The 15,501-nt window shown below is 36.1% G+C and overlaps 1 protein-coding gene and 1 non-coding gene across 10 annotated transcripts in view; one reads left to right on the top strand and one right to left on the bottom strand.

The window, feature by feature from the left end:
* ZPLD1 (zona pellucida like domain containing 1) overlaps positions 1–15,501 on the top strand; it is a 536,164-nt gene that overhangs the window by 354,655 nt on the left and 166,008 nt on the right. The window contains exon 1 of one of the 9 annotated variants that reach the window (XM_027077654.2): positions 13,675–13,789. The exons of the other annotated variants lie outside the window; for them this stretch is intronic. The gene's annotated coding sequence lies outside the window, so the exon portion shown is untranslated. Of the gene's footprint in view, positions 1–13,674; positions 13,790–15,501 lie in introns of those variants that run through there. 9 annotated transcript variants of the gene reach the window in all.
* LOC113604832 (small nucleolar RNA SNORA18) lies at positions 7,194–7,321 on the bottom strand. Its single transcript, XR_003426855.1, has one exon. It is a non-coding gene; the product is annotated as a small nucleolar RNA SNORA18 (small nucleolar RNA).

Raw genomic sequence — 15,501 nt, forward strand, 5'->3', positions numbered from 1 at the left:
ATCATCCTAAATACCCTAGAAATTGGCCTGAAGACTGACAAAACAAACTCCACAACTAAAGGGGGAGAAGAGGCCACATCAAAGAAGGTAGGAAGTGCAGAGATGCGGTTTAAGGGAGAAATGGATTGTGGGTGCTACAGAGGAGAGGGAGCTGCGGTTGCAGAGAAAGGTGAAAGAGAGGAGCACACAGGGGAATGTACAAGGAGAATGTTTCTTCAAAGCCACTGGCTTGGAAAAATGAGAGGGGCTGAATTTCATGAGTTCTTGCAACCAATGAGGTTAAAGCCTAGAGTTTTATTTTTTATTTTTTTTCAATATATGAAATTTATTGTCAAATTGGTTTCCATACAACACCCAGTGCTCATCCCAAAAGGTGCCCTCCTCAATACCCCTCACCCACCCTCCCCTCCCTCCCACCCCCATCAACCCTCAGTTTGTTCTCAGTTTTTAACAGTCTCCTATGCTTTGGCTCTCTCCCACTCTAACCTCCCCTTTTTTTTTTTTTTTCCTTTCCCACCCCCATGGGTTTCTGTTAAGTTTCTCAGGATCCACATGGGAGTGAAACCATATGGTATCTATCTTTCTCTGTATAAAGCCTAGAGTTTTAAAGGTCAGTGGGCTTGGCTGAGCTAGAGCCTGGAGGGCATTGTCCTGCTCCTGGAGAAAAGGCAGGCAAACAACCTAGAGGTAGAAGGCATGGAAACAAGGAAGTGAGGAATGCCTGGGACACACAGTGGGGGAGGTTATTAGCCCTTCTCAGAGTGTATCCCTGAGAGACAGTATTCATAGAGATGGCTCCCAGGAAAAAAGGAGTGGCTGATACCATTTCTTTCCACCCCACCCTTCGCATGAACATAGACCCACTTGTGGGAAGAAGTGCAGCACCAACACTGGATGCCTAACTTACTTACATCTAGCCCCACACCCCTGTGCTCTGGCAGGACTGTCCTTCTCATCCAGGCTTTCCTCAGTCCCGGTGCAGTAGGCCCCTTCCCTAGAAGATCAGCACAAACCTCTGTCCACACCATGTCTCCTGACAAGAGAGCCCTATAGGACCTTAGTTATGATGGTGTTGGTGTCAGGTCTCATTTCACAGGTAGAGAACAATGAGTTAAAACTGTCCACATTCGGGCTAGGGACCAAACACTGTCCACAGCAGACAAGGGAAGCTTCTACAGATGACTGGTTTGAAAGATAGAGCAGCCAAAATACAACAGTAGAGTGCACACAGCACATTCTGGAGACACTCCCTGAAGTTTCAGGCCCTGGTAAGTACTTGACCTCTTCCTCATAAAACCATTACATTCAGGAGCAGGAGATATAGCCGTTTTTTTTTTAACCCACAGAAGAAGGCAGAAACTTAGACAAAATGAGAAAACAGAGGAATTTATCCCAAATGAAAGAATAAGATAAAGTCACAGCCAGAGATCTAAGTGAAACAGATACAAGTAACATGCCTGATGAAGAATTTAAAACAGCAAAGGTAAGGATATTGGGCTTGGCAAAAGAATGGAAGATATCAGTGAGACCCTTATCACAGAGATGAAACAGTTAAAAAAAGAAACAGAGATGAAGAATACAATAAACAAGATTGGAAACAGGTTGATGCAATGAACAGCAGACTGGAAGAAGCAGAGGAATGAATCAGTGATGTAGAAGACAAAATAATGGAAAAATAATGAAGATGAATAAAAGAGGGAGGAATTGTACAACATGAGAATAAACTTAAGGAACTCAGTGACTCTATCCAATGTAATAACATTCATATAATAGGAGTCCCAGAAGAAGAAGAGAGAGAAAAGGGGAAAAAAATTATTTCAAGAAATCATAGCAGAAAACTTCCATAACTGGGTAAGGAAATAGACATCCAGATCCAGGACCCACAGAGAACTCCCATCAAAATAAACAAAAGTAAGCCAACACCAAGACACAGTGTAATTAAATTTGGAAAATATAATGATAAAAAATATTCAAAGCAGCAAAAGAAGTTCTTAATTTATAAGGGAAAAGTCATAAGGCTAGGTGGAGATTTCTTAATAGAAACTTGGCAAGCCAGAAGGAAGTGGCATCATATATTCTAAGTGCTGAATGGGAAAAATCTGCAGCCAAGAATACTCTATCTAGCAAGGTATCATTTAGAATAGAAGGAGAGATAAAGACATTCCCTGACAAACAAAAACTAAGGGAGTTCATGACCAACAAATTAGGCCTGCAAGAAATATTAAAGGGGACTCATTGAGTGCAAAGGAGAGACTAAAAGTGACAAAGACAAGAAAGGATCAGAGAAAATTCACAGAAACAGTGACAAAACAAGTAATAAAATGGTAATAAATACATATCTATCAATCATTACTTTGAATGTAAATGAACTAAATATTCCAATGAAAAGACATAGGGTGTCAGAAGTGATTAAAAAAGAAAAAAACAACAACCATCTATATGCGGCCTACAAGAGACTCATTTTAGACCTAAAGTCACCTGCAGATTGAAAGTGAGGGGGTGCAGGAGTGCCTGGGTGACTTAGTTGGGTAAGCATCTGACTCTTGATTTCAGCTCAGGTCATGATCTTGCAATTTGTGAGTTGAAGCCTCATATTGGACTCTGCACTGACAGTGAGGATTCTGCTTGACATTCTCCCTCTCCCCCCTTCTCTTTGCCCTTCCTGCATGCTCTTTCTCTCTCTCAAACTGAATAAATTAAACTTAAAAAAAGTCTGTTAAAACAAAAGGTGAGGGGGTAAAAAAACATTTATCAAAAAAATGAAAGTCAAAAAAATCCAGAGTAGCAATACTTATATCAGAGAAACTGGAGTTTAAAACAAATACTAACAAGAGACAGAAAAGGGTACTATATAATAACAAAAAGGAAAATTCAAAAAGAAGATATAATAATTGTAAATATTTATACACTTAACATGAAGCACCAAAATGTATAAAACAATAACAAACTAAAAGAACTAATTAATAATAACGCATTAATAGTAGGGGACTTTAACACCCCACTTACATCAACAGACATGTCATCTAAACAGAAAATAAACAAGGAAACAATGGCTTTGAATGACACACTGGAATAGATGGACTTAACAGATGTATTCAGAACATTCCATACTAAAGCAGTAGAATACACATTCTTTTCAAGTGCACATGGAACATTCTCCAGAATAGATCACATATTAGGTCATAAAACAGGCCTCAACAAATACAAAGAGATTGAAATCATACCATGCATGTTTTCTGATCACATGCCATGAAACAAGAAGTCAACCACAAAGAGAAATTTGGAAAGATCACAAATACAGGCAGGTTAAACAACATGTTACTAAACAATGAATGGGTCAACCAGGAAATCAAAGAAGAAATAAAAAAATACATGGAAACAAATGAAAATGAACACAACAGTCCAAAACTTTTGGGATGCAGCAAAAGTGGTCCTAAAGAGTAAAGTGTATAGGAATGCAGGCCCACCTGAAGAAGCAAGAAAAATATCAAATAAACAACCTAAACTTACATCTAAAGAAGCTAGAAAAAGAACAATAAATGAAGCCTAAAGCCAGCAGAAGGCAGGAAATAGCAAAGATTAGAGCAGAAATAATTTATACAGAAACTAAAAAAAAAAAAAAATTGAATATCAATGAAATCAGGGGCTGGTTCTTTGAAAAAAATTAATAAAATTAATAATCCCTAGCCAGACTTATCAAAAAGATAAGAGAAAGGACAAAACTAAATAAAATCACAAATGAGAGATGAGAAATAACAATCAACACCACATAAATACAAACAATTATAAGAGATTATTATGAAAAATTATATACCAACAAATTGAACAATGTAGAAGAAACAGAAGAATTCCTATAAACATTAAATTGCCAAAACTGAAACAAGAAGATAGGAAATTTGAATAGACCAATAAACAGCAAAGAAATGGAATCAGTAATCAAAAACAGTCCCAGCAAACAAAGGTCCAGGGTCAGATGGCTTCACAAGTGAATTCTACCAAACATTTAAAGAAGAGTTAATACCTACTCTTATCAAACTATTCCAAAAAATAAAAAAAGGAAGGAAAACTTCCAAATTCATTCTATGAGGCCAGAATTACCCTGATACCGGATAGACTCTACTCAAAAACAAAAACAAAAACAAAAAAAAAAACTGCAGGCCAATACCCCTGATAAACATGGATGCAAGAATTATCCGTAAAATACTAGCAAACAGAATCCAACAATACATTAAAAAATTATTCACCACAAACAAGTGGAATTTGTTCCTGGGTTGCAAGGGTGGTTCAATATTCACAAATCAATCAGTGTGATATACCACATTAATAAAAGAAAGATTAAGAATCATATCATTTCAATAAATGCAGAAAAAGTATCTGACAAAGTACTATGTTCATTCATGGTAAAAACTTTCAACAAAGTAGGTTTAGAGGGAACACACCCCAAAATTACAAAGGCCCTATATGCAAAACTCACAGCTAATATCATCCTTAATGGGGAAAAACTGACAGCTTTTCCTCTAAGGTTAGGAATAAAACAGAGATGTCTACTCTCACCACTTATTTAATAGAGTACTGGAAGTCCTAGCCTCAGCAATCAAACATCAAAAGGAAATAAAAGGCATCCACATCAGCAAGGAAGTGCTTAAACTTTCACTATTTGCAGATTACATGATACTCAGTATAGAAAACCCAAAAGACTCCACCAAGAAAATGCTAGAATTGACAAATTAATTCAGTGAAGTAGCAGGATACAAAATCAACAGCAATCTGTTGCATTTCTATACACAAATAATGAAGCAGTGGAAAGAGAAATTAAGGAATCAATCCCGTTTACAATTTCACCTCCCCCAAATAAAATATATCTGGGAATAAACTTAACCAAAGAGGTGAAAAGGTCTGTACTCTGACAACTATAAAACACTAATGAAAGAAATTGAAGATCATACAGGTAAAGAATGGAAAGACATTCCATGCTCATGGATTGTAAGAACAAATATTGTTAAAATGTCTTTTCTACCCAAAGCAATCTACACATTTAATGCAATCCCTATTAAAATACCACCAGCATTTTTCACAGAGATAGAAGAAACAATCTTAAAATTTATATGGAATCACAAAAGACCCTAAAAGCCAAAGCAACCTTGAAAAAGAAAAGAAAAGCTGGAGGCATCACAATTCCAGACTTCAAGTTACATTACAAAGTGGTAATGATCAAAACAGTATGGAATTGGCACAAAAATAGACATATAGATCAATAGAACAGAATAGAAAACCCATAAATGAACCCACAACTATATGGCTAATAAATCTTTGACAGAGCAGGAAAGAATATCCAATGGGAAAAATACAGTCTCTTCAACAGAGGGTGTTGAGAAAACTGGACTGCTTTCATACACCATACACAAAACTAAATTCAAAATGAGTGAGTGACATAAATGTGAGACCTGAAGCCATAAAATTCCTAGAAAAGATCACAGGCAGTAACTTCTTTGACATTGGCTGTAGCAAGTTCTTTCTAGATATGCCTCCCAAGGCAAGGGAAACAAAATAAAAAACTAGCAGGACTACATCAAAATAAAAAGCTTCTGCACAGCAAAGAGAGTAGTCAATAAAACTAATATACAATGTACTGAATGGGAGGAGATATTTGCAAATGACATATCTGATAAAGGGTTAGTATCAAATATACATAAAGAACTTATAAAGCTCAACATTAAAAACACAAATAATCCAACTAAAAATGGGCAGACATATGCATCAATGTAGAAAAAAACTAGAATGTATTAGGCTAAGCAAAATAAGTCAGTCACAGAAAGACAAATATCATGTGATTTCATTCATATGCAGAATTTAAGAAACAAAATAGATGCACATAGGGAAAGGGAAGGAAAAATAAGATAAAAACAGAGAGGGAGGCAAACCATAAGATACTCAAACAGAGAACAAACTGAGGGTTTCTGGAGGGGTGTTGGGTGGGGGGAAGGGCTGTGATGGGCATTAAGGAGGGCACTTGTTGGAATGAGCACTGGGTGTTATATGTAAGTGATACATCACTAAATTCTACTCCTGAAACTTTCATTACACTGTATGTTATCTAACTTGCATTTAAATCAATCAACCAATCAGTCAATCAAGCTGCAGTAAAAATAAAAATGGACAGAAGATATAAATAGAAAATTTCCAAAGAAGACATACAGATTGCTAACGGACACATGACAAGATGCCCAACATCACTGATTATCAGATAAATGTAAATCAAAACTACAATAAGATATCACCCCAAACCCGTGAGAATGGCTAAAATCAACAACAGGTATTGGCGAGGATGTGGAGAAAGGGAGCCTTCTTAAACTCTTGGTAAGAATGCATTTAGTAAGCTACTCTGGAAAACAGTATGCAGCTTCCTCAAAAAGTTAAAAATAGAACTATCCTAAAATCCAGCAATTGCACTGCTAGGTATTTACCCAAAGAAATAAAAAATACTAATCCAAAGGAATATACATGCACCCCAATGCTTATAGCAGTATTATCTAAAAATAGCCAAATTATGGAAACAGCCTAAGTGCCCATCATTGATGAATGGATAAAGAAGGTTGGTAAATATTCAATGGAATATTTACTCAGCCATAAAGAAGAATGAAATCTTTCCATTTGCAATGATATGGATGGAGTTAGTATTATGCTAAGTGAAATAAGTCAGAGGAAGACAAATGCCATATGATTTCTCTGATATGTGGAATTTAAGGAACAAAAGAAATGAGTAAAAGAAAACAAAAGAGAAAGACTAGTAAACTAAGAAACAGACTCTTAACTCTAGAGAACAAACTGATGGTTATCAGAGGGGAGGTGAGTGAGGTGATGGGTTAAATAGTTGATGAGAATTAAAGAGTACTCTTGTGATGAGCACAGGTGTTGTATAGAAGTATTGAATCACTCTAATGTACATCTGAAACTAATATAGGAATATTACACTTTATGTTAACTAACTTGAATTTAAATAAAGAAAATAACACTTCTTAATCCACAGTTGTCACGTCAGTTAATCCACACTTCTTTTACTTGGGCTTCTTTGATCTCTACTTGAATATGGACATACTTTCAAAAATTCTCCACCTATAAACTCTGGGATCCAGTTTCTTCAAGAAATGTATTTTAGGGCCATGCTTAGGGTCAGAGTGGACGGATCTGTCTGGTTCTGTATTATAGTTCTTTCTCACAGATTTAAACACAATTCTGTGAGTAAAGCAAACCACATATTTACTGTGAGGTATTTCCAATGATATGGGTCTATAGAAAAAACCCCGTTGGGCTGTACCTCGAATGGAGTGAGGTTGTTGTTGTTGTTGTTGTTTGTACTTGCACATAAAAGTGTCCCGATAGATATACCTGAGGATTTGGCTTAGGGGTGGCCCCATGAAGCTCAATTGTGTATGTTATGAGACTATCTCTGTGTCATGAGTGGTATCTTCCTGCTCTGAATCAGAAATTCTGGAGGTGAAACCCAGAAGCCTATGCTTTAATAAGGCAGGTGATTGTGTTTGTGATTGTGTTTGAAGATCACTGAACTAAGTATTTTAAGCAGATGTGTAATTTGTAAACTCTTGTGTTTTCTTAGGATTCTCCGATATAGAATAATAAAATAGTTATCATAGTGATAAGGTGGTTCACAATGTAAAGAACTCACTGAAGACATGTTCATGATTTTGACTTTTGGTTTTGCCAAGCAATATCATTGCTAATAAATTGTTTTGCTTATGGTAGGGAGTTACCCGGTTGTGTGTGTGTGTACCCCCAACTTGGAAACCTCATTGCCATTGGACAACCTGGCAGAAGTTGTCTAAGTCAGGTTGGAGGATTTGGGAAAAATTTTCAGGGCAGGGTTGTAAAGCCCTTGGCCCCAGAGGATTTTACCTATGGTAGTTTTTATGATGTGGACTTAGGAAAAGGGAGAGGGTGTTAACATAGGTTCTTTCAAAGGCAGACTTTTTATCTCTCTCTCTACTAATTCAGTACTCAGCTGTCCTCTGTCTGATCACAGTTCCGTAGTTCCCTGAGAATCAGTTGTTAAGCCTTTAATTATGATTGCTTTGAACTTGTTTGAGACTCTGATGTCAAAGTTCTCCTATTAAGGTTTTTGATCACAGTTTTCTGTCTTAGTTTGCCCTATGTAGTCACATATTGCTGCATTTCTGTTCACACAATGGCAGCCTCTCTCTTCTTGGTGCCTTCTGTTAAGTGATGATAAATGTTTTCTATCCAGCCCCAGAAGATTCATAACTTGCTGTTACTTACAGAGGCCTCCTAAAGCTTGGAGGAAGCTGAAGCCTAGGGCAGGATTGTAATTTATTTCATTCATTCACTTGTTCCTCAATACTTATTGAGTACCTACTATGTGCCCTTAGGCCCCATTTAATAATGGCAAAAACATGATTGGAATAAAGGAATCGTAACTCCTATACTAGTGCTCTTGTCACTATCCTCTTTCTTAAATGGCATTAGAATAAAAAAAAAGAAACTAAATAAAAAGCAATGAAACACAAATAAATAAGAAAAGGAAAGAAAAAAGAAAAAATAGCAAAGAGAAAATGTCAGTTGGGAGCTAAGTGCCTCTGGACGGCTATGCACACACATTTACTTTTCTGTCTCCAAAGTTCCATTTGAATGAGTGAATAAATATAAAATTAAGAAAAAACAATGTAACAGCAGGAAATGTAAAGGTTGATATCAGCAGAAGCAAGAAATTTCTGGAAGATATAAAGCATATGAGATTAGATCCATGGGGTAACCAGATAGAACTGATAACTGCAGTTAATACAAATGAAAGAGATTAGTATTGGAGGAAGAAGGGAATTTTATTTTTGTTTTGTTTTTTGAACACAACTTTGGGAAAACCCCTAGATCATAATCATTAGGAGCTAGAGGCAGGAATCATCTATTGGACACTGACTAGGAAGATCAGTAAAACTGGGACATTCCAAACACTTGGAAAATGCATACCCACATAGCTCTCGCAGAGCTGGCACAGTTTGAGAACTAATAAATGGATTTTGTCACTGGTAGTAAGAAGGGACATTTAAACTGAGTATTGGAGCTAAAAAGAGAAGTTGGGTGGTATCAGCTGCCAGCGGGGTAATATCAGCTGCCAATAGGGTAAACTTTCCCACATCCTGACAGCAAACTCCTACCTTCTTTAACAGAGAGGTATCTCTGATAACAGGTCTAAGCTCACTTATCATAGCCTTGGGTTTTGTCCTTTGCAATCAAATTCAGTATCAGGGAACTGTGACCTTCACACTGGCCATGTGTATCAGTTACCCTAATCTGTCACTTATAAACAAACATTTAAGAGTCTTCAGAAAAATAATGGCATAAAAATGAGTTACCAACTTTAACAAATCAAAATGATTCTTGCTGAAATCAAATTATTAGAGAAATATAGAAAAGATGGCTAAAACAATTTAGTATCTTCAGAGAGATTTGAGGGGACACAATATTCATATAACTATAATGCACTGCTAGGAAAAAGTGAAGTGTAAGAATTTATAGAAATTAGAAAACATTGGGGTGCCTGGGTGGCTCAGTCATTTAAGTGTCCGACTTCAGCTCAGGTCATGATCTCTCACTTCATGAGTTTGAGCCCCACATCAGGCTCTGTTCTGACAGCTCAGAGCCTGGAGCCTGCTGTGGATTCTGTGTCTCCCTCTCTCTGCCCCTCCCCTGCTTCCTCTCTGTCTCTCTGTCTCTCTGTCTTTCTCTGTCTCAAAAATAAATAAACATTAAAAAAATAAAAAATAAATTAGAAAACCTCTACATGATTGTTGAAATAAATGTAACAGGGCAACTGATGATGTAGAATAGAAAGTTCTTAATTCCCCAAAGCTTCTTCATATATATTGATAAGACCAGTCACTCTGGAACTAATTTTCTTTCAGAAAAGTGTCACTTGAATAGACACAATTAACCCAATGCCTGGGTTAAAGGGGATAATATGGACTTCTTTGGTTGACAAAGGCTCACTGTAATCTGACTTCAGAATGCTCAGTTGATTACTGGAAAGAAGATGGAAATATTTGCATAGGGAAGAAGAAATTATCCAAGAGGGAAGATCAATTCTTTCCCTTTTGAGGTTTAATGTCTTTAGTACCTCTCTGGCTGACTAGGTCTGTGAAAAGTCCAGCGGCATAAAAGGCACCAAGTTTCTCAGGGAGGAATTCACTGTGGGAGTAAGTAGAATCTGGACAGGTGTGCAAAGGTCAACATTATAGTGAAAGGTTAACTTGGGGAGTGTTATGTATGGGCTGTCATGCAGCGGCTACAAGAAATACCCATGAGCCCAACCACCTTGGCAGATTAGTCAGGGTAGCAAATAATGACAAAGTTTGTATGTGAGCTGAAAGAGCTATATTCTTGGAGTTTTGATCATCAGAGAAATTTGTGCAAGGGCTTGTACCTGTGTAGGCAAAACAGTAGTGACGGATAAAGTATCATAATAGTTTTCAAAAGTGTTCCTGTTGTCAGTGACAAAAGGAGTCGTATTATCAGACTCCTCACACTCAAGTTCTCCCTGTCAGTTGATTGATGAAAGAACTGGGGCAAACTTTTTGGGTTTCTGTGAGATTTAGGGAAAAGAAAGATTATCTCCAGAAAGGTTTAGTTGTCAGAAAAATTGAAAAATACAAAAGATGTGACTAAATTCATACTCCCCAACAGCTGAAGTTAATCACACTAATTACCTAAAAATTTCAGTTGAAAAACTGAATAGTAGAATATGTGTGGTTGAAAACCAAGTCAGTTTTATGGAAGATCAAGCCCAGAAGTTTCCTCAGAATGTAGTGTGAACAGAGATGAAAATTGTGGAGCTTGGAAGAAAGGATGTCATTCAGTACATGAGGTACAAATATTCACAAGGCTGGTGAGATGTTCAGAAATCCCAGTATCTACCCAGTGAAACATTTATAAGGAGTAACTGGAGGGGATAGAAGGAAAGATACAATCACAGTCATAATAAAAGAATACTTTTGTGTTTTGTATTAGTGTTTTCATTAAAAAAACAAAAACAAAAACAGGGGCACCTGGGTACCTCAGTCTGTTAAGCATCTGACTCATGATTTTGGCTCAGGTCATAGATATCGTGGTTTGTGAGTTTGAGCCCCGCATAGTGCTCTGTGCTGACAACATGAAGTCTGCTTGGCATTCTTGGTCTTCCTCTCTTTATGCCCCTCTTCTGCTTGTGCTCTCTTCCTCTCAAAAATAAGTAAATAAATATTAAAAAAAAATAAAAAAATACAGGTGTTAGCAGAAATGTGGAGAAATTGGAGCACTTGTGCATTGTTGATGAGAATGTACAATGGTGGAGTCACTGTGAACAATGAGATGTCAATTCCTCAAAAACTTAAACAGAGAATTATCATAGGATCCAGTGATTTAACTTCTGGGCATATACTCTAAATCAATGAAAACAAGAACTGGAACAGATGTTTGTACACCTATGTTCATGGCATTATTCACAATAACTAAAAGGTACTCACAACCCATGTCCATTATTGGATAAATGGATGCATAAAATATGGCATGCATACAATGGAAAATTCTTCAGTCTTAAAAAGGAAGGAAATTCTGATATATTCTACAACATAGATGAACCTTGAGGACATTATGATAAGTGACATAAGTCAGTCACAGAAGGACAAATACTGTATGACTCATGAGGTTCCTATATTAATCAAACAGAAAGTAGAATGGTGGTTTCCAGAGGCTGGAGGAGGGAGGTAATAGGGACTTGGTGTTTAACGGGCGTAGTGTTTCGGTTGGGCAGGATGAAAATGTTCTGGAGGTGAATGGTGGCGATGGTTGCACAAGGCAGTACAAGGGAGAGGCACAGTGAAGGGGTTAAGAATGTGAGCCTTCATTTGAGTCCTGACAGTACCACTTATTAACTCTGTGCCCTTGGGCAAGTCAATCACTAATTTCTCTGTACCTCAGTTTCCTTGCCGGTAAAGTATGAATAATCATAGTAACTACCTTATGAGAATATTTTGAGGACCTTATTATTAGTGAGAATAGCATGAAGAAATAGTACAACTCTGTGGTCTAATTTGGAAAAGATCTATTAAAATTTAAAATGCACTTACCCTCTGGGCAAGAGAACAAGACCAATCATGCAGATGCGGTTCCAGACTTTGCTCCCATCACACCTGCTAACATTCCATTGACTGACTCATATGGCCATAGGAGAGCCAGGAAAGTCATATGGCAAAGGATGTGAATACAGGGAGCGGTAATGGATTAGGGCCATGAATGTTACATATTGTCACCAATCTACTTTTTTTCATAGTTGTGACTTGGGGAGAAAAATCATATAAACCAAACATATACCTGAGGATTTTTAGGACATTGGGCTTATTGAGAACAGTGTAGATATTAGAATTACACTAGTACCCCCAAGGCCCAAAAGGAGTGTCTGTAAAATAGCTACATGCTTAAAAATGTTAGATGAAATAATAAATTATTCATTCATTCAAAGAGAGCCTTCCTTAACCAGAATGATCCCATGAGAATGGGATGCTGGGATACTCCTTCCAGTTTAGATGTCTGTGCAGCATCTAAAGGAGGATGTTAAGGAGAGGTGAAGAGTTAAAATATCTATGGCAAACCTATTTATATGCACGTGTATATTTAAATGTACATATCTATACCATATACAGCTATATAATTTGTCTTAGTCTCCTATCCTCAATTAGTAAAAAATAAAATGAATGCATAATTGTGAGATGAGCTTTTTCTGATTCTAGGAAGGGGTTTGGGAAGTTTATAAGTAGTGGAAAGTGCTCTTGATGGAATACTCTGGAAATTGGCTTTTTGCCTTAGGTCTGCCACTAATGAAAGATAGAATATTGAACAAGTTCTTTAACTTGTCTGAGTGACAATTTTTTTATCATTAAAATTGGGCTGAAGGATCTCTAAGATTCTTTTCAACCCTAAGGATTTAAGGAGGAAATTAAAAAAAAAATGGCAAAATGACAACAGTATAGATGGGAATTCATTGAAACACATTTTGTAAAATTAGAAGCAGCAGCTGATTTATAAGAAGCAATAACATGTTCTCTAAAATGATTAATTATAATTGAGCAGTTACTATTGATATAAGGATGGCTATATCTCATGAATAAAATCGTGAAGCCCATTCCAAGCCAGTGTTCTGTTTTTAAGCAAAAAGGAACAGCAAGGTGTTTCAAATTTTTAAAACTCAGTGCTAGATGAATTATGAATAGAAAAAACTAAAGATTATAAAGCTTACACTAGGTTATAAGTTACTGACTAATCTCTGATTCAAAGTGACATACTAAAGTAAGAAAATATGAAATATCATAGTAGCTTTGCCCTAAGATGTATTCTTTCTACTCGACAATACTTCCTGTATTGTGTTATGGGAGAGTATAGTTACCATTTGTTCCAACAACTCAAAAGGCTATGGCTGTCTTCCAAACATCTCTACCTTCCTCTAAGAAGCAGTTATAAATCCACAATCCACTAATGTATATGAATATATATTCCACTAATGTATACGAATATACATTATAGATTAGGTTTATATATACAAAATGACTTACTTCAACTAGGAGTAGCAATATATCACATCTTCTTCATTTTGCCAATTGAGCATTCAAGCTACAACATGTCCTTCTTAACAGGAAGTCCAGCATCTCCTATTTGAGAGTTCCTCCTTCCTGCTGTACCAAGTTGTTCAGGTGGCTTTCTCAGACCAAAGGCTGTCAATCGTAGTTCCAAGGTAATTGTAAATTTCCATTGGTCCTTTACTTACGGTTTCTCATTGCCATATGATGTCCTCTATTGAAGATTTGTTTTACTCAGTTAAATAGATGTTCATCACTTGATGGTGATTCATTTCCAGTCTAAGCCTCTACACTGACTTTCCTACATACTTAGGTTCAATGTATAGTGTCTGATCAAGATTCTGCATTCTAGAGTCATGTGAACTGGATTTGAATTTGCCTTTGCTTCTTTTTAGTTGTGTGACTTAAGCCAAGTTATCTAACTTTTCTAGTTTCAGTTTCCTCACCTATAAAATAAAAATAATAATAGAATTTCTCATAGAGTTGTTATGAAAATTAAATGAGATAATATATAACATGCAGAGTACCTGACACCTACAAGATTTATAGAAAATGTATGTTCCTGTTACTTTTATGACTACTACTAGAAGTAATACACTGAAAGTGTAGCAAAATTGCAAGATTGTTGTGATTCAGAGCTAAGTGTTTCCATTATTTACTTCTTGGAAGGAGCCTGGGCTCCCTATGCAAGTTAGTCTGCCTTTATCCCAGGACTCTGTATACCAAAGTAATTGACCTCCTAGTTGAATGTTTCTCTAAGAAAAATGGGCAAAGGTGTGAGCAGGCAATTCATGGAAGAATAAGCTTGAATGGCCTATAGATATAATCTCACTATCCCTGAGGAAAATAAATTTAAGATAAAAATGAGATAATATTCTATGCCCAACAGATCTGCAAAAATAAATTTCTGATAATATCAATCGTGAGGGTGTGGAACAATTGTGCTCCTCATGTGTTGTGGGTGAGTGGGTAAATCGTTGTAGCCACTTTTGGTTCACCGTATCTCTAAGTAGTAGGGAATGGACAAATAGAATGTGATTTATTTATGAAATAGAACACTACATAGTATTAAAATGAATGAAGCATGTGTGTGTGTGAACACTGATACATCTAAAAAATATAATGTTGAATAAAAAAAGTTGGTAAAGGATAAAGTACACCACTTATGTATACTTATTGAAACACAAATATGTACACAGTCATATGAAACAGAAATATTAAAACATGCAGGCTAAAGATAAACACCAATCTTAGAGTGTAAGATACTTATGGGGAAGGAGAGAGGTGGACAGGATAGACAGAGGGGTTGTAGCTTTCTAGATAACATTTTGTTTCCTTAAAAAATTTAAGACAACATGGTAACGTAATAATATCTGTTACCTATGCGTGATGGGTTCATAGGTATTTATGAGATAATTTTTTCTCCTTTCTATAACATAAATATTAAATAATATGACATCAAACAAAGAAAATTAAAGGGAAAATAATAGCTCACTTAGCTTTTGGGATAATTAGAAAACATTTGGAGAAGAATAAAATGAGATTTCTACCTTATGTCATATACAGAAGAAAATTCCCTATGGATTAAATTTTACATGAAGAGAAAATAGACCAGAAGATGATGTAGGTGATTATTTTTCTGGTCTTAGGTAGGGAAAATTATCTCTAAGCATGTGAACAAAATAAATCTATATAGAAGAAATTTTATAGATAAAGGAAAATTTAATAGATTTTTCTGCAAAGAACTGAAATCTCTTCTATGTACCCAAACTATAAACAATATATATATATATATATATATGATAAACAACATGATATTCTTAACATGTAAGGAATCTGTACAAACAAAAGATGTAAAAATGTGAAG

This window comes from Acinonyx jubatus, chromosome C2 (assembly GCF_027475565.1).
Source record: "Acinonyx jubatus isolate Ajub_Pintada_27869175 chromosome C2, VMU_Ajub_asm_v1.0, whole genome shotgun sequence".
In the NCBI taxonomy this organism is placed as follows: Eukaryota; Metazoa; Chordata; class Mammalia; order Carnivora; family Felidae; genus Acinonyx; species Acinonyx jubatus.